Source organism: Durio zibethinus, chromosome 5 (genome assembly GCF_047325235.1).
Source record: "Durio zibethinus cultivar Kanyao isolate XHJ-2024 chromosome 5, ASM4732523v1, whole genome shotgun sequence".
Classification (NCBI taxonomy): Eukaryota; Viridiplantae; Streptophyta; class Magnoliopsida; order Malvales; family Malvaceae; genus Durio; species Durio zibethinus.
In genome coordinates, this window is record NC_143166.1 from 22,221,972 (window position 1) to 22,241,724 (window position 19,753).

The 19,753-nt window shown below is 40.3% G+C and overlaps 3 pseudogenes; all 3 read left to right on the top strand.

Annotated features, from left to right (window-relative positions):
- The first annotated feature begins 8,770 nt into the window (after window positions 1-8,770).
- LOC149518812 (18S ribosomal RNA) lies at window positions 8,771-10,563 on the top strand (annotated as a pseudogene).
- Window positions 10,564-10,847: 284 nt separating this feature from the next.
- Window positions 10,848-11,003, top strand: LOC149518813 (5.8S ribosomal RNA; annotated as a pseudogene).
- Window positions 11,004-14,294: 3,291 nt separating this feature from the next.
- LOC149518814 (25S ribosomal RNA) lies at window positions 14,295-17,493 on the top strand (annotated as a pseudogene).
- Window positions 17,494-19,753: the final 2,260 nt, after the last annotated feature.

The window sequence follows — 19,753 nt, forward strand, 5'->3', positions numbered from 1 at the left end:
GATGAATCAAGGGAGATAGAGTCCAACACCCCTTAGAAGGTGCTAGAGGTGCTTGGGACCTTTAGTGATGTGATGCCCACACAGTTGCAAAGTAAGGTACCATCTAAGAAATAGGTGGACCATAAGATCGAGCTAATGCTTGAGGCTAAGCTACTGACCAATGCTCCTTACAAATGTCAGCCCCAGATTTAAAGGAGCTTAGGAAACAGCTCAAGGAGTTGATTGATGTTGGCTACATCAGGCCATCTAAGGCTCTATATGGTGCCTTAATTTTGTTCCAACACAAGCATGATGGGTCTTTGTAGTTGTGTATTAACTATAGGGCACTAAATAGGCTAATCGTCAAGAACAAGTATCCTATCCCCTTAACTATGAACTTGTTTAACCAACTTGGAGGTGCAAGGTCATTCATCAAGCTAGACTTATGGTCACGGTACTACCAGGTTAGGATTGTGGAGGAAAAAGAGCCAAAGACTACATGTGTCACCCATTATGGCTATTATGAATTCATAGTCATGCCATTCAAACTCATCAATGCTCTAGCCATATTTTGCACACTTATGAACAAGGTACTTTAGTCATTCTTTCATCATTTTATTTTGGATTATCTTAATGATATTGTGATCTATAGCCAGACATTGGAAAAACATATGGACCCCTTGAGATAGGTGTTCTAGGTGTTATAAGCACACGAACTATATGTTAAAAGGGATATGAAAGCTTAATAAGACAAAGCATAGGTATATGATCTATGAGAAAGAGATGATAGTGGTAGTGCATTATTTGTGCACTTAGCAGCATTACCTGTTGGGAATGAGGTTTATGGTTAAAACCGATAATGTGGCAACTAGCTACTTCCAGATACAGAAGAAGTTGACCTTACGTAGGCCCATTGGTAAGTCTTTCTTGCAGAATTTGATTACAAGTTAGAGTACAAGCCTAGGTAGGCAAACATGGTGGCTGATGCCCTGAGCCAAAAGGTGAGCCTTGCTGTATTAGTGAACTAAAGAGGTCATTGGTGTTATACATCAAAGAAGGCCTTATGCATGATTCTATAGCACAGGCCCTTATCGACCATGCCAAGCAAGGTAAACTAGACAGTTTTGGTAGCAAGTTATTTGTGCCACAGTATAGGAAGCTTTATAGGGAGCTGATGCAAGAGTGCCATGACTTAAAGTGGGTTGGTCACCCAAGTGTGCACCACACCTTAGCACTGTTAGAGGATCGATACTACTAGCTGCACATCAGGGATGATGTAGAGGCCTATGTCAAAACCTGTCTTGTGTGCTAATAGGATAAAGTAGAGCTCAAGCCACCAAACAATCTTTTGGAACATTTACCCATAGTAGAGTGACCATGGAAAAGCATCACTCTAGATTTCATAGTCAGCCTACCCAAGGCGTAAGGGTTTAGGAGCATCATGTTAATGGTGGATAAGTTTTCCAAGTATGGAATTTTGATTCCAACAATGAAGGAGTGCCCAATCAAGGAAGTAGCCTGATTATTCTTGAAGAACATGGTGAAATACTAAGGAGTACTAAGGACCATTGTTAATGATTAGGATAGGCAATTCATAAGGCGATTCCACCAGCATGCATCCACAAACTAATAGGCAGACTGAGTGAGTGAACGGTTTTTTAGAGGTCTACCTCAAGCACTATGTGAGTGCCATGTAAAGGGACTGGCCAAAGCTCCTAGATGTCACCCAGTTTTAATACAACCTATATAGAAGTGAAGCAATGAACTAGAGTCCATTTGAGATTGTGACAGGTCAGCAATTGCTAACACCTAATTCAATTGCTACAGGTTATACAAGGCCTAATCCAACAATGTAAAAGTTTGCTAAAGTTTGGCAGGACCAATCCAACTTGGCCTAAGTCAGTTTACACAAATCTACGGAGAGGTCAAAGAAGTGGGTAGACCAAAAAGGGAGGGACATGTAGTTCCAAGTAGGAGACCAGGTTTTGGCGAAGCTGTACCCCATTGTACGCCATAAAGGGTGCACAAAGGCTTAGTTTGGAGGTATAAGGGACCTTTCAAAGTTTTTAAAAGGGTAGGCAAGGTTGCCTACAAGCTGGATATGCCACCAAAGCTAAGAGTACACCCAATTTTCCATGTAAGCATGCTCAAGTCAATCCATAAAGACCAAGGGGATATAAGACAGGAAGATTCTATGCATGCACCATTGAGAGCTAAGGTCTCAGATAAAAAGAAGGTCCAGTGCATATTAGCTAACAAGGTTGTTAGGCAATGAAATTATCAACCAAGGTAAGACTAATTGGTGCAATAGAAGGGCCTTTCAGATAATAAGGTGAGTTAGGAACCAGCAGAAGACTTATGGTAGTTTCAAGACCAGATTAGGTAGTTCCACGCAGAGGATGTGACAAAGGCATCTCAAGATTAGGTAGAGGAGAATGTCACACCCTGGATGGGTGCACTAGGTGATCAGGCCCGAGCATCAGTGACCAAGGCTTAAGCACCAAGGATAGTTGTGAGGGTTTGTATGATGAGCTTAGCAGAAGAGTCCAGACTACCCGCACATCACTCAAGCTTGCTCATACAACCAAGGCTAGGCCCACTTCATGCTTGCATTGCACGAAGATGGACCCAGAAGAGTCAGACTAATATAAAATTTTCCTAAAGCTCTCAAGATCAATAGCATTCAATGTAGGATCTAGTTGACCGTTTGAATCAGGAAGAGCCTTATGTAATCTATGTATTAATGTGTAATCCCTTATTTTTAGGGATCATGTAATCAGGAATAGCCATACAGTGGTAGCACTATAAATAAATGGTCACCCTTCCTCTTTTATACATCATCAAACACTTATTTTCAGTAATATACAGAGCATATTCCAACATTCTATTATGTTTTCTTCTAACTTACATATTCTACCTTTTATTGTTGTTGTTTGCCTGGATGTTTCTTTAGTAGGCTAAACTCAAGCTAAGGAGTTCATTTCCTAGATTAAGGCCATATGGATTTAGGCTTAAGATCGAAACCCATGACACAAGCACATGCCTCAACCATTATCGGCACAAGCTAGCCTTTTGTATGGGCACTTACCTCGACCCTTATTAGCACATACTGGCCCTTGGTGTAGGTACATACCTCAATTAACATCAGTAAAAAATGGCCTTTCGTGCAAGTAGTTACCTCAAACACCATCGGTACATATTGGTCCTTGCTATGAGCACTTGCCTCAAACACTATCGATACATGCTAGGCTTTGGTGTGGGCACATGCCTTGACCACCATCGGCACCTGCGGTAGGATATGCCTACTTAAAAAGAATGTCACTATTTTAAACACTTTAATGTCACTGCTAGCATATCTATAAAATCTCTTATTCTCTTTAAGGGGTGGTTGTCTGAACCCCTCCCTCACGGAGAGAGTAGGTATGCGTGATAGGCTTATCATTGAATACATCCATGGCAACATCCTTGAAGTAAAATCTAGGCCATACATGCCTTCTGGCTGTGTTGTCTAGTGAGCGGTTACTCTAGTGACCAGTAGGCACTTGTGACCTTGACTGGTTAGCATGCACAAGGAAAAGGGGCTCGGTTGTGTTGAGCTCAAGCCTTTGCTTATTTTATAGGCAAGAAGCTTAAGCTTAGCTACAATATGGCCTTAGATAGGAAACTACCATCCGTATGCCCATGCTAGCCTTTAACCGACTCTTTGTGCCATGCACTTATGCTAAAACTCAACTAACCTTTTAGGAGTTTAGAAGAAAGCTAGGAAGCAAAGTTAAAGCAATTGTAACTTCTATTTTCTTGATGTTATATACAATTTCTCAATGTCTAAGTTTGTGACTTTGTTCTTCATACTTGTGTAGCTTTCTACTTGCTTACAAATAAAGGGGAATGATCTTATTTACACTTAAGCCTCCCTAGCAATATGGCCCTTATAGATCTAAGTGTGTGGTCTTCATAGACCTTGTAGACCTTTTCATGGTCCCTAAGTACTTCCTAGCTTAGTTAAGGCTTTTGTAGAATCTAGCTTGTTTCAGGCTCCCTGTTGAGCCTTAGGTTTGGAAAAGTCCAAGCACTTCTATTGAATGCTCAGGTCTAACTGGTTTTACAACCTCCACTATTTGGTTGCTACTCAGCATGCACCTAGGGCCTTCCAGCACTTTCCTCATCTGGGCATTTGTAGTTGGAGCCTTCTAAAGCCTTTCTCATTTTGGTGTTACAGTACCCATTACTGTCTTACGCCAGGCCTTTTTAGAACCTTTGGTGCCCATACACCTAGCTTGCCTTTAGATTTCTCTAGACTTTTCTGTGCCTATGTACCTAACCTATCTTTAAGCTAATCTAGAGCCTTTAGTGCTTGTCTACCTATGCTACTCTTCTAGGGCATTCTAAATCCTTTGAACGAGCAGTCCCTATTCTCGGCACTAGGTTACTCACCTCAGCATCTCTCGTACCTCAGCCCAAGCTCTAGTCTGCACACTTCAGCCTTGTATGTGCCTTTAAGACCTTAGTTTTGATCCTTCTAGTCCATCACCGACACCAACTCAAACAAGTTACGTCTTTTGACCCACTTGGATTAGAACCTATGCATGAACCATGACACCTATGGTTGATGCTACCCAAGACCCTAAACCAAGCCCTTGAATCAGGCAATGACTTCTTATAGTGGTGCAAGCAGAAGTTGCGATCATAAGCTTGGTTTGGCCAAATCTCTTAGGTATTTGGTAGTTTCATGGTGCATTCTCATCAACCTTAAAAATGCCTTGGCCTGGCCAAGCTCATGCATGTGTCATAGTCTATGTGAAAGTCCTAAGCCAAGTGGGTTGAAAGATATAACTTGTTCGAGTTGGTGTGGGTGAAAGATTGGAAAAGATTGAGACTAAGGTCCTAAAGGCACATATAAAGCCTAAGTGTGCAAACCAAAGCCTAGATAAGTTGCCAAAGCTCAACGAAGTGAGCAGCCTAGTGCCATGAATATAGACTACTCATTGGAAGAATCTAGAATGCCCCAAAAGAGTGGCATAGATAGGTAAGCATAAAAGGCTTTGGATTAGCTTGGAGACAAGCTAGGTGTATGGGTGAATAAGAGTCTGAAAAAGCCTAAAGGCAAGCTAGGTGTGTAGGCATTAAAGGTTCCAGAAGGGCCTGATGCAAGAATAGTAGTAATACTATAGCACCCAAATAAAGAAGTCTCTAAAAGGCCCTAGCTGTAAGTAGAGTAGTGATCCAACGATGAATGTTCTAGAACCTACTAGGTGCTAGCACTTAGTAGGAGAGCCTAGACTTTTCCAGACCTAAGGCTTAATGGGGAGCTTGGAACAAGCTAGATTTTACAAAAGCCTTAGCTAACCTAGGAAGTGTCTGAAGACCATGAAAGGGTTTAGAAAGCCTATAAGGGCCACACACTTAGGTCAACAAGGGCTATATGTGCTAAGGATGCTCAAGTATAAATAGGAGCCCTCCTCCTCATTTGTAAGTAGGTTAGAAGCTACATAAGTAAGAAAAACCAAGTCATAGACTTGGGCATTGAATAATGATACATAGCATCAAGTAAATAGAAGTTACAATTGCTTTAACTCTTTTTCCTAGCTTTCTCCTAACCTCCTAGGCAGCCAATGGAGTGCACAATAGAAGTGTTTGGCATAAAATATAAAAAAAGGCTGACTTAGGCTCATGGATGATAGTTCTAGCCTAAGGCTACACAGTTGCTAGGCTTAAGCTCCCAACCCATGACAATTGGTATTAGAGCCAATTCCAACTAAAGTTGGTCTTAGAGCATATTCTAACCACTGTGGGATTGGAACTTTTGTTATGATCGATGTTGATGTCAGTTTGGGTTACATAGGCAGCTTGTATGCTAGTGTGCCAATTGTGCTATTACCTTACAATAGGGTTATCTGGTGTACTCATTGTTGGTTGTTGATGCTAAGAGTAGGGCACAAGAATGCTTGAATGCTTCTAAAGATGTGTGGGAGATCCTTAGTTCAAGCTTCGCATTTATGGTTAAGTGCATAGGTAATGTGCTTGAAAACCACCCACCCATGTGCAAAGGGAGAAAAGCTAGTTCAAGGGAGAGGTTGTCATCTAGGAAAGTTGATTTAAGGATACCAAGGATCGTATATGAGTGCTAGACTCCACATAAGAGAAGTTCAAAGAAGGGTAAAAGTTATGGGTAAGAGCCAAGTGAAGTGGTAGGGTATGAGACTTAAAGTAAGAGTATTAAGAGTATTTGCATTGCCAAGTTAGTGATCAAGGTTGAGTGTACTAAGTCCCCATAACCCAAGGGTAAGGGTTTAAGTGAGGGAGCAAGAGTACCAGTTCCTTAGAGGAAGAAAAGGCTAATAAAGAACTACAGCATTAAAAGGCAAGGACTAAGGGTTTGATCCAAGACAAAAGCATGGTGGCCATGTCTTTTAATTACATTTTGTGCTCAAGATCATATAAGGCCAGAAGACACCGATAGTGGAAGAAGCTTGAGCCATTGTGAAGACTTAAGGAAAGTCTAATGGCAAGAGTCACGATGGTGGTTAAGCCAAGAGAAGGGTACTCTCAGGCTCTCTATAAGGGCAAGGTAAGTGTAGCTATGGAGAGTTACTAGCCTCGGAGATGGATGGTTTGTCAAAGAAAGGGTAATGGCCTAGACGTGAATGCTACACACCCAGCATCTATGTGTACTGTACACCCAGAAGGGCCCATTGAGCATCAAAAGAGGGTAAGAACCCCATGGTGCAAAAGAGAGTGTAATGGTATGTTAAACATAGAGGCGTTGAATGCTTCAACAAGCAAAGATCATGAAAGCCTATATGACGTTAGTGCTTTATGCCTTAAAGGGCCTATTGAATATAGGGAAAGGGTAATGGCATGTCACCAGCTAAGGCATTACTTACTTTGATAAGCATTGGTTTTATGGGAACCGCATAGGATCACGACTGGAATAAGGGATGACTATGAAGGTGTATTGAGAACCATCATGTACCAAGAACCATAGTGTGCCAAAGACTATCAAGATAAGAGTGGGACATTGATCCAGTATGCGTTTATGGTGAATAAATGACATCCCCTAGCAATAAAAGCATTGTTAGAATAAGTAAGGGAGAATGTCACGGTCCATGCATAAATCCTAAGCTAAATGGGTTGAGAGACATAGCTTGTTCAAGTTGGTGTAGGCAAAAGACCAAGAAAGATCGAGACCAAGGTTCTAAAGGCACATATGAGGCCTAAGTGTGGGAACCAAGGCCTAGGCTAAGTTGTAATAGCTCAACAAGGTGAGTAGCCTAGTGCCAAGAATGGGGATTGCTCGTTAAAAGGTTCTAGAACACCCCAAAAGAGTGACACAAGTAGGCAGGCACAGAAGGCTCTAGATTAGCTTGGAAACAGGCTAGGTGAGTGGGCATAGAAGAGTTTAGAGAAGCGTAGAGGTGAGCCAGGTGTGTAGGCACCAAAAGCTCTAGAAAGGCCTAGCATGAGAATAGTAGGGGGTACTATAGCACCCAATTAAAGAAGGCTCATAAAGGCCCTAGCTACATGTAGAGCAACAACCAAATGAGGAAGGTTCTAGAACCACCAGGCATGGGCACTCAGTGAGAGTGCCCAAACTCTTCTAGACCTAAGGCTCAACAAAGAGCCTGGAAGAAGCTAGATTCTTCAAAGCCTTAGCTAACATAAGAAGTGTTTAGGGACCATGAAAGAGTCTAAAAAGGCTATGAGGGCCATACACTTAGATCAATAAGGGCCATATGTGCTAGGGTGCTTAAGCATAAATAAAGGTCCTCCCCCTCATTTGTAGGCAAGTTAAAAGATACACAAGTAAGAAAAACCAAGTCATAGACTTAGGCATTGAGTAATTGTACATAGCATTAAGTAAACAGTGTTACAATTACTTTAACTTTCATTCTTAGCTTTCTCCTAATCACTTAGTGAGCAATGGAGTGCATAGCACAAGTGTTCAACACAAAGTAAAAAAAAAAGGCTAATTTAGGCACATAAATGGTAGTTCTAACTTAAGGCCACATGGGTGCTAGGCTTAAGCTCCTGACCCATAACGCATGCAATTGGTGCTACCCAGGACCATAGGAACAAGTCCCAAAATTGGGTAACATCCCCCTAGAGAAGTGATAGTAAAGTTTGCATATGTAGTCTTGACTAGACTAAGCATTGGTGGTGTCATGTTGTTGTTACCTATTGGATGGCCAGGGTAGTCTCATGGCCTTTGCATGTGTTTTTCCCATGACTAGTGGTTGTGGCATGGCCTCATGCATTATTTCCTTTGGTCGCTCGTTGAGTAATTGATTGGGTGGGTTGTGGACCAGTGTGTGTGTATGTTACCACTTGTACACAATAGGCATATGAGTGGTGCTATGGTTGTGTGTGTTCACAAGCTCTGTGCCTAATGAATCAAATTGTTGACCCATCATTCTCTTCAATCTCTCATCATATGGTCATTATACCTTAGGGGCACAATCGAGATCCTGTGTTGCATACCTAAAGCGATGAAAACTAGATGTCTTACCATCTTTTATCCATATTGTGTCCTGAGAGGCTATAAGTCAAACCTTAATTGTGCTTCATGTCCCAAGTGTGCCACCCAAGCTTTTGTGGCTGCATTGGTACACTAGTGTTCGATCATGCTCTTCAATGTGAAATGTTTTGTGGGTGCAAACTCTTGGCCCTTGTTTGTCCAATGCTATGCATTTTATGTGCTTGAGATGACCGATAATTGTGCTCCAAGTTGGCTTTTTCTATCACTCAATTAGTGCATTGAGGCCCATTTGATGCCAACACCTTGATGGAATATTACCTAGTTGATCCTACTAGTAGTCATATGCTTGTCTCAAAGATTAAGCCATGTATGCATAAGTATAAAATAATTCATACTATGACACTATGAATGGCTTATTAAATCAGTTATAGTTTATTTAATGGTATGTGCTACTCAGATAACCATAAAAATTCTAGAGCTAATACAACAACAAGCCTTGACTTTTAGAAATTATGCATTTATTAGATAAAAGGTCGATATGAGCTTTGCCCATTGCTCTGATGATTCATGATAACTTGATGAATCACATAACCTTTGTACCGATGATGCATCATTCAAAATTTTGCCTTATCAACTTTCAATGGTAGGATAGTGGCCTACTATGGTTCTGATAGGTAATGGAGAATTAGGGTTTGATTCTAAAGAAGGACCTTGAGAAACGACTACCACATCTAAGAAAAGCAATAGGCGTGTAAATTACCCAATCCTGACATGCTAAGATAGTGACAATAAATAACAATACCAGGCTCTATGAGTTTGGTAATTGGAATGACTACAATGTAAAACCCTTAACAAGGATCCATTGGAAGGCAAGTTGAGTGCCAATAACCATGATAATTCTAGCTCCAATAGTGTATATTTAAGTTGTAGTTAAAAAACTCATAGTAGGAACTAGGGTTGGGTGATCCAGTTTACCACCTGATACGCATCGATATACTCATCCTTACTATAAGTGATGCACTTTTGGCCTTAACTAACTAGGTTGTTCCTCTGATGCTGTTACTTTGAAGTAATTAGAGAGCTCAAAGCAAGCCTAATCTTACATACATTGATAACATCATAGGATTTTGATCCTATTGTGTTGACTTTCAGGATTGGAGTAATATTAACAGGGACAGTTAGGGGATTCATATTTCATAGTAAGAGGTGAAATTCTTGGATTTATGAAATATGAACAACAATGAAAGCATTTGCTAGGGATGTTTTCATCAATCAAGAATAAAAGTTAGGGGCTAGAAGATGATCAGATACCATCCTATTCTCAACCATAAATGATACCAACCAAGGATCGATAAATGTTACCTTTAAGACTCTATCAGCACCTTATGAGAAATCAAAGTCTTTAGGTTTCAAAGGGAGTATGAACATAAGGCTAATACTTAAAGGAATTAATAGAAAGCCACCACTAAGAGTGGAGCTTGCAGTTTAATTTGACTCAACATAAGGAAACTTACCAGGTCTAGACATAGTAAGGATTAACAAACTAAGAGCTTTTTCTTGATTTTATGGGTGGTGGTGTATGGCTTTTCTTAATTTGTAAAGCAATTTGTTTGGTTAATTTTGTTAATGAATGAAACCTCAACCTATTAACTACCTACACGGAGGTGATCCTTTATGGCTAGCTTTTTAGATGGACTATGGCCACTTAGGCCAAGGAAGTTTGAGGCAATAATAAGTCTGTGATGCCTTTAGATGTTTGGGTCATACACGTGCTATACTTATGTACTCAACTAGTCTATAGCCTTGGTCGATAGGCTTGGGCAATCTTTGAAATTTCATCATTATAGGGATAGATCATTGCAATTGTTGGTCTTTAATGAGAAATTCCTAGTAAGCATGAGTCATCAGTTCATGTTGATTATGTCTCTGCCCTTTGTACACACCGCTTGTCGCTCATACCAATTAAGTGGTTTAGTAAAGTGTTTCGATTATGGCAATGTGGGCGGTTCACTACCCACAATGTTGCAAGAGGTCCACTAAACTTTATCATTTAAAGGAGGAAAAGTCATAAGAAGGTTTCTGTAGGTGAACCTATGGAAGGATCATTGTTGAAACCTACTCAACAAATGACCCATGAATGCGTTAATGAAATAGTAAAAAGGCGAGGGTGCCTTTGTGCCTTGAGGCCTTTCTGGCCCTAGACATGTGGAATGGTCACTTTGGTTTGCCTTTCATGTAAGGGAAATGATTCGCATCATCATTCATGGCCAAATAACAAACCCTGACAAAAATTGCACTAAAAACCAAAATGAAAAAAAATGTGTCATTGCCATCTCATTCGTGGTGCATACGCAGGCAACACTGTTACTCTTTTGTTCTGAAAAACCAAAATGACTCTCGACAATGGATATCTTAGCTCTCACATCAATGAAGAACATAGCAAAATGCAATATTTGGTGTGGATCATAGAATCCCATGAACCATCGAGTCTTCAAATGCAAGTTGTGCCCCAAGCCATTAGGCAGAGGGCATACCTACCTAGGTGTCATGCATCATTATCCCGTCTAACCCTCAATCCATCGAGCTTTGGGTGGGAGGGGTGGAAGATGGCCTCATGTGATCTTGTCGGTTATGGTTGGCATCAAACGAGTCCCCAACAATGATAACACCATGACTGTCGATAGTAAAGCTCCCGACATTGATGCTGAGAATTGATGTTTGAGATGTGGAGATTAACTACAAATAGAAAAACTCACAAAGAAGACAACTCACAAGAATTTGAATAATAGTAAAATATGATTATTGGATTAAAAGGGATAAAAGTTCACCACCAAGACTAGAAACTAAGGGATACAAAAACACCACCCTAGGAATTCTAATTAAGGATACAGAACAATAAAAGTTCACCACTCTAGAAAATCCACCTAAGAGATACAGAACTTGAAAAATAATCTAGAAAACTACTTAAAGATAAATAAAACTCTATTCTTCCTTCTACTAAAGAATGATAGAAATATATAGGCTAGGAACATCTCTCTAAGCATGGAAACTTTCAAATTGCATTGCTAGAATCATGCCTAAAATCATGGGATTTGCATGTGAATCTGTCCATTTACTATTGTAGATTACATGATAATGAATCTGACCATAATCCCATCCATATTCATGCTCTTTTTTTCAAGCTAGTGTTAATGTAATCTCTCTATTCTAGCCCACCTTATTTATCTATTTATTTAGTAAATTTGGACTAAGGATAGGCCCATCTTATTTTTGAATAAGTCTGACTTAGTCTCAACCCAAGTTATATGATGTGCAGATACTCTGATGTCAATCTCCTTTAGTTGGAAAAGACTTGTCTTCAAGTCTAAACTAGTATTCTCTGCATGATAGGGTGACAATCAGCAACATTAAAAGTGGAAGATACTCTATAAGTGTTAGGATACTCTATAAGTGTTAGGAAACTCTATCTTGTAGGCATTCTCTCTAATGCATTGGAGAACTCTAAACGGACCATCTGCCTTAGGTTGTAATTTGCCAAACTTCCTTGGAGGAAATCTCTCTTTTAGTAAGTTAATCCACACCAAATCATGTTATTTGAACTTCACATGTCTTTGATGCATGATTATTGTCCTTTTATATTTTTCATTTTTTTGCAAAATTTTAATTCTGACTTGTTCATGCAATTGTTTGATACCCTTAGCCATTTCCTCTGCATCTCTACTAAATTGTTCATTAGTAGGGAGAGAAACTAAATCTAGAGGATTGATTGAATTCTTACTATATACCACCTCAAAAGGGCTGTAACCAGTGTTTTGGTTTGGTAAGTGGTTGTAGTTAAACTTTATTTAAGATAAAACAAGATCCCACTGCTTGATATTCTTTCCTATGGAAAAAAAAAAACCAAACACCTATTGCTAACCTTGATTTCATTCTCTTTTTGTAGCCAAAACAACTTATATGGTTGAGGGTGATCCACTACTTTGAGGCCTAATTTCTACACCTTAAAAGTAGAAACAACATTTTCAAAACATCCATTATCAATTAAGACATCATATACCTTAAAGCAATTCTTTTAATGTGGAATTTATTCTTGTGCAACCAGTCTCCTTTCTCTACATGCACAACACTCAAGCTATATTGTATAACAAGAGAGGATTCAAGATCACAATAAGTCTCTTTTACATCTTCTTCAATATCTTAAGGTACTTTAATAGGTTCCGTTTCAGCATTTTCAAGATCTTCATCTTCAACCAACATAACTATTTTGAGATTTGGACACTCAGAATTTATATACCAAACTCCTTGGCACTTGAAGTCTCTTTGGGTTTAAGTGTTGACAGAACTAGATTGTGGTTTGTTAGGAATGGCTTCTTCCTCCTTTAGGTGTAGATTTGAAAGGGGTTTGGTAGAAACACTGGTCTTGGATATGCTTCACTTATTAATGTATTTTGGCACCAAAAGATCCCTTTGTTTCAAGTTATAGAGCCTAAAAAAGATGTCTTGCCAAAAGTTATCTGGGAGATACTTCTTCTTCAACTCTTTTTTCATCATCTCCCAAGTTACAATTTTTCTCCTACCTTCTCTTTCCCTTTGTTCTTTTAGATTTTCCCACCAAAAGGATGCATGCTTTATGAGTTTGATGGCTACTAGCTTAACCTTGCAATGTTCAAGGGTAACCTGGTATTCAAATATGTGTTCCACCATGTGTAGCAAATCTAAGAATTCTTCACATTGCATCTTCCACTCAAACTTAGGAATCTCTATCTTTAGATTGAATATGCTAGGTTGAAGTTGGTTTCTAGTAGATAGTCTCTGACTTGTCGTGGGTGAGATAGGGTGCTATCATCAGAATCACTGTTATTTCTATGGTGTGGATTGGTTTCTCTTTCATCTTCTTCATTTCTCCTTTGTTGCCTCTTTATCTCCTTTCTGTCTTATTGTATATGCAGCTGATATTATAGTTGAAGGATCTGTTGTCACATCTCCTTTATGAGGGCATCCCTTGGGTCAACATTGGTAGTGGTTGTAACGTTGGTGTTAGTTTCAACCTTTTCTATTGATGCCTGACGATGACAACCTACCATAGTTCTGATACCAATTTGATGCCAATAATTAATGTTTGAGATTAGAGATTAACTGCAAATAGAAAAACTCACAAAGATAACAACTCACAAAGATAACAACTCACAAGAATTTGAATAATAGTAGAATATGATTATTGGATTAAAAGGGATAAAAGTTCACCACCAAGACTAGAAACTAATGGACATAGAAACACCACCCTAAGAATTCTAATCAAGGATACAAAACAATAAAAGTTTAACACTCTAGGAAATCCACCTAAGGAATACAGAACTTGGAAAACAATTTAGAAGATTGCTTAAGGATAAATAAAACTCTATGATTTCTTCTACTAAAGAATAATAGAAAATATATAGGCTAGGAACATCACTTTAAGCGTCGAAACTTTCAGATTGCATTGCTAGAATTGTGCCTAAAACATAGGATTTGCATATGAACATAATTTGCCCATTTTTTCCTACAGATTACATGATAATGAATTTGACCACAATCCCATCCATATTCATGCTCTTTTTTTTTAGATAGTGTGAATGCAATCTCTCTATTCAAGCCCACTTTATTTATATTTTTATTTAGTGAATTTGGACCAAGGATAGGCCCATCTTATTTTTGAATAAGTTTGCCTTAGTCTCAGCACTAGTTGCATGAACTGTAGACACTCTAGTGTCAGACGTGCCTCACCTCTGGTGACATATGCTTGTTGTCGATCTGGACCCTATCAGGCCCCCCCATATCACTCAATTAATGTTCACATCACAACCTTAAGGTCAAGTAAGATTACTCTCTAAGTTTAAGCATATCAATAAACAGAGGAAAAGAAACTTACCAAGACTGCCATAGTAATGATCACTGAACTAGGAAGAGCCCAGCTTAAGAATTACGTGTCCTCGACATCAAATTGTAGTCTAGAGAATGTCCTTAATGGCGAAACATGCCTAAGTTCCTTAGAAAGGGGCACTAGAGAGGGTAAGATTTTTGTTGTGCCAAAACATTGTTAAACCACGAGGCACTATTTACAAGTCAGATTGTTTGGGAATGTAGCCTTAGTCAAATGTGGAATGACAAGAGTCGGTAAGCCAATTAGCTCAGGGCATGGACTGACACAAGTCATGGTAGCGACCTATGCTTGAGCTTTTGATAGGCCTATAGAGACATCATCATCATGATCATGGAATGTAGCACATACCATCTCGACATGACTCAACACTGACATGCTCATAACATTGACCTACAAGCTCCCCATCTAGCCTATCTTGAAACATGGACCAAGGAGTCTAACATGTGTACAAGTTAATGAGTTAGAAAACCCATAACGTGTAAGGAAACTCATTGGTAGGATCCCTCATGAGTGCACTACCAACCTACCTTGATCTTTTGAGAAAGGTTCTAGTGTGAGCATGCCTATTGGGACCCAAAAGATGGTGAACTATGCCTAAGCAGGGCAAAGCTAGAGGAAACTCTTGTAGAGGCCCACAACGATACTGATGTGCAAATTGTTCATTTGACTTAGGTATAGGGGCAAAAGACTAATCAAACCATTTAGTAGTTAGTTCCCTCTAAAGTTTCCCTCAGGTTAGCTAAAGCCCTTTGTGAGTTCTATCGGGTAAAGCTAATGATTAAAGGCATTGGGGTACAATGCCCTCAACCTATTCACAAACTTTAAATATGTAGGATGATGTGGCTACTTCATTGAGCCACGCTATGAAATTGAAAGCTCCAAGTTGGCCATTTTCGTAAGCAAAACTAGCAATGTGGAATAAACCAAAAGTCAAGTTACAATTCCTAATTGCACATTAACCTAGAACTTGTAAAAGGTGTTGGTTGATTAAGATAGTAAGACAATGGTCATGAAAGTCAAAATCTGCTAAGGAGTATGTAACAACTCACCTACCAAATCAACTAGCCCTAAAAAAGGATGGCGCCTAAGCGCATGACCTATACTCAGTCATCAGGGCAAGGGCTAGGTCTTAATTAGTAGGAGGGCGTGATGATCACCATAAAACTAGAACTAGGGGCACGAACCTAGGTGGAGCAACCATCAGTGCAAATCTTGATGGTAGTAGCAAATATTCAAATGAGAACTTTGTAGGCCAAAGAGGAGAAAGGTTCTATGTGAATGATAGTTGCACATGGGTTAGTCAATCATAAAAGATGGGGGAAGCCCATCTAACAGTGCATCTAGTGCAAGCTTCAAAAGGGAATCAAGTTAAAATTCCTAAACTGGGATGCAATGACTAATGACAATGTTAGGATGTCTGGAGATGTCAGTAGGGGACTTGAGAAGATTTATCTTTTCTATTTAATGGCCTACCTACCTTGGAAATGGCTCAGCCAAAGGTAAGGTCTAGCGATGTGAAAAGCACTGTACATTGTGTAGTGTCTGATCACCTTTGAAAGCCCTTAAAAATCTAGACAATCAAGTACTATCTATGCCTAGTCGTACACACAACTGCATTAGGTCTCCAAGGTGAATAGCCTCTAGTCAATAGAACAGTGTAGGCATGAGAAATTGACAAAATGGATTTGTAACCATAAGAAAAAGATTAGCTTTGAAGGCCAGGCACATGGGTCCTAACCTCAAACCTATCGGCTACTAGTGCATTGCTTGGGTTACTCCCATGGTAAAAGTAGGTCATTACGTACTGGCTGAGGGAAAGACTGGGAATGGTTCCCTCAGAGACCTTTCTCGAGTGATGAATAGTAAACTCAAAATTGGTACAGACAAGGTCAATCTGACTATTTAATTAAAATAAAGTAATGCTATGGTCTTTTTGGATGCTTACGTAATGTGATTTCTGCTAAGTGCTCTAAATAAAAAGTAAAGAAACTTAACCAAGCATTGGTAAACTGCAAGAGTAATTATGATTCTCTTAAGGTAGCCAAATGCCTCATCACCTAATCCACTATCACTGTCTACTATCTAGTGAAACCATAGCTAAGGGAACAGGCATGATAAAATCAACAAGGAAAGAAGACCATGTTAAGCTTGACTTTAGTCTCACTTTATGGAATGACTTGAAAGGTATAGAATAAGTGGGAGCTCTCAGGTGAAATTGAAATACCATTACTTTTAAAGTTATTTTACTTATTCCATGAAGCGAAGGTGGGGCATGACCTTTTTTTTTGGACCCAAGGCTACTCTTGATCGATCGATCGTAATAAAAGATAATGTCTAGTGAAAAGTTTGGTTGGGGCAGCCCATCTGTTAAAAGATAATACAGGTGTCCTAAGATAAGCTCAATGAGAACAGAAATCTCATGTGGAACAAAAGGGTGAAAACTCATTTGATTTTGATTTCAAGTACGAATACAAACCATGAAAGTGTGGCCTATCAATCCTTTAGACCTTCAAAATTTAAAGCTAGAGGTGTCAGAAAAGTTACTACAAGGATAATTGGCTTGTGGCAACCAAGCATTCATAGCAATGTTACTTTTTGATCCTTCAATGTCAGCTTTTCTTATCATTATGAAGTAGAATTCACCAAGTGTTGGATTGTTTACCTACCAATAGGGAATGTGAGCTAGGTTTAGACCATCATGAAATAGGTTAGTTTTACCCTACTGATGGCATCGTCGTAATAGCAATTCAACCTAGTATGCAAAGAACCATTGATCAACACAATTGGTCATCATGCTTGGTTGAAAAGCCAATGGCGTAAAGCTACTTCACATTGGATTGTGACTAAAAGCCTTTACATTAAAATTTGAACTAGAAGTAACACATGTGCCTGTCGCTCCATTGTCAGCTTCCAGTAGGGGCCCATAACAAGAGCACATGTCATAGGTGCAGCCGTTGCGGTAGACAAGCCATGTGGGCCTCATTGGTATTCAATTCCCATTGAATGGCAGGTAGAATCCTTTGTAGATGACTTAAATACATGAGGGGGTATTGTAAGTGGCAGAGTGGCCTTACTAATATGATCCACTAAGATTTAGCCCATTGTCGCATTGATTCATCCCCCCCTCTACACCCATCGAAGCCCTCTCATTTTGTTTTTTTACATTGCACCCTTTTGAGGTTAGGGATGAATGGTGTTCTCCATTGCAATTGATTCAGCTAGAGGATGACATCCTTCCCTCAAGCGTCTAAGTAAAAGACAACCAAATACCCTTGGTATTTGTTATAAGGATAGGCTTGCCCTCGGTGTGGGCACTTGCCTTAAACTTCATCGGCACACGTTGGCCCCTAGCACTGGTTGTTGCCTCAAGCGCCATTAATAGCATTTGGCCCTTGGTTGGTGCAAGCAATTGCATCAAACACCATTGGTAGATATTGGCCCCTTGGTGCAGGATGTTGCCTTGAACACCATCACCAGATGTTGGCACTTCGTGCAAGCACTTATATCGACCACCGTCAGCGTAAATGGGCCTTTGGTGTGGGTTGTTACCTTAGACACCTCTTTGGTGGATGTTGGCACTTGGTGCAACATGTGTACCATGACCTTTCCACACAAGGCACTTGTTTGCCCCTCGATTACCATTGGCACCAAATGATGCTCGATGCATGTGTCACGAGCTCCAGTTTTAAGCCAAACTCCGTGTGGTCTTAGATAGGGAATTGACTCCATCTACCTATGTCAACCTAGAAAACTTAATGCTAAGCATAATTCTAGGTTGTCAAAGATTGTGCTATAATACTAGGCCTTTTAAAAACTTACAAATCTGATCCTTCCAAGACTATATTCAGGCATGCTGCACCTTGGTCTGACTGTGCACCCACAATGCAATCTTCAATGCCCATACCTGGGTCTGACTGTGTGCTCGGACATCACCCACAAACACTTGCACCAAGGCTTGGCTCAATTCTATTGGCCTTGAACACTGTGCCTAAGACTTTAGAGTCTTGGTCACTACCCATACCACTATTCTAGGCCAGTTTCCCATGACCTAGGCCTCTAGTTGGCCTCAAGGCTTAGTCCCCTTAGCTATTGGACCCTATCTCGCTAGAATTGTAATTGCTTTTTGACTCGAAAAGAACCTCTGGGCCTAGAGCAACTTGTTGACATGACACATGCACATGCCTAGACCACGATTGGGACATGTTGGCCCCTCATCTCAGTACATGGTTCGACCACCATTGGCATGTGCTAGCCATTTGTGCGGGCAATTCCTTAGAACACCATAGGCACATGCTGCACCGTGCACCATGCATCGATATACTAGGCTTAGGCCACACACTAGGCCCATCGTGATAAGGTAGTAAGTGGGTTCAGGTACATCTTACTATTTCTACTATGCCAATGATGTTTTCATGACTTGTAAATTCATATAAGTGCTCACCAGCATCCACACTTGGGCCTGGCTCTATTTTGCTAAACCTAAACATTGTGCCTCAGCCTCTAGAGTTTTGATCACTACCCATACCACAGTTCTAGGCTAGCTCCCCATGACTTGGGCTTTTAATAGGCCTTAAAGCTTGGTCCCCCAGGCTATCAGACCTATCCTATTAAAATTAGAATTGCTTATTGACTCAAAAAGAACCCCTAGACCTGGATTAGCTTGCGGACCATGACACATGCACATGCCTCGACCACCATCGAGACATGTTGGCCCTTCGTCTTGACATGTGGTTCGACCACCATTTGCACATGCTGGCATTTTATACGGGTAGTTCCCTTGAAAACCATCACACATGCTAGGCCACAGACCACGCGCAGGTATCTTAGGCTGGGGCTAGGTGTCATGGGCACCACGATCGGCCAATACATGGGTTTAGGCACATCTTCATAGTTTTACCCTGTTAATGCCATTTTTATGGCTTGTAAATTCATATAAGTGCTCACCAGTGCCTGCACCTAGGCCTCAATTTTGCTAAATCTAAGCACCATGTTTGAGCGCCTAGAGCTTTGACACTATCTATACCACTGTTCTAGGCTAGTTTCTTATGACTTGGGTCTCTAATAGTTCTCAAAGCTTGGTTCCCCTCATGTCGAACCCTATCTTGCTAGAATTAGAATTGCTCCTCGACTCGGAGAGAACCCTTGGGCCTAGACTAGCTTATGGATCGTGATACATACACATGCCTCGATTGCCAATCGAACATGTCAGCCCTTTGTGTGGGCAATTCCTTTAAACACCATCGACACATACTAGGCCACGCACCATGTATGGGTATCCTGAGTCTAGGTCATGCACCATGTGCACCACGACCGTGCAATAGCTGGGTTCAAGCACATCTTCATATTCTACCATGCTAATACCAATTTTATGGCTTGTA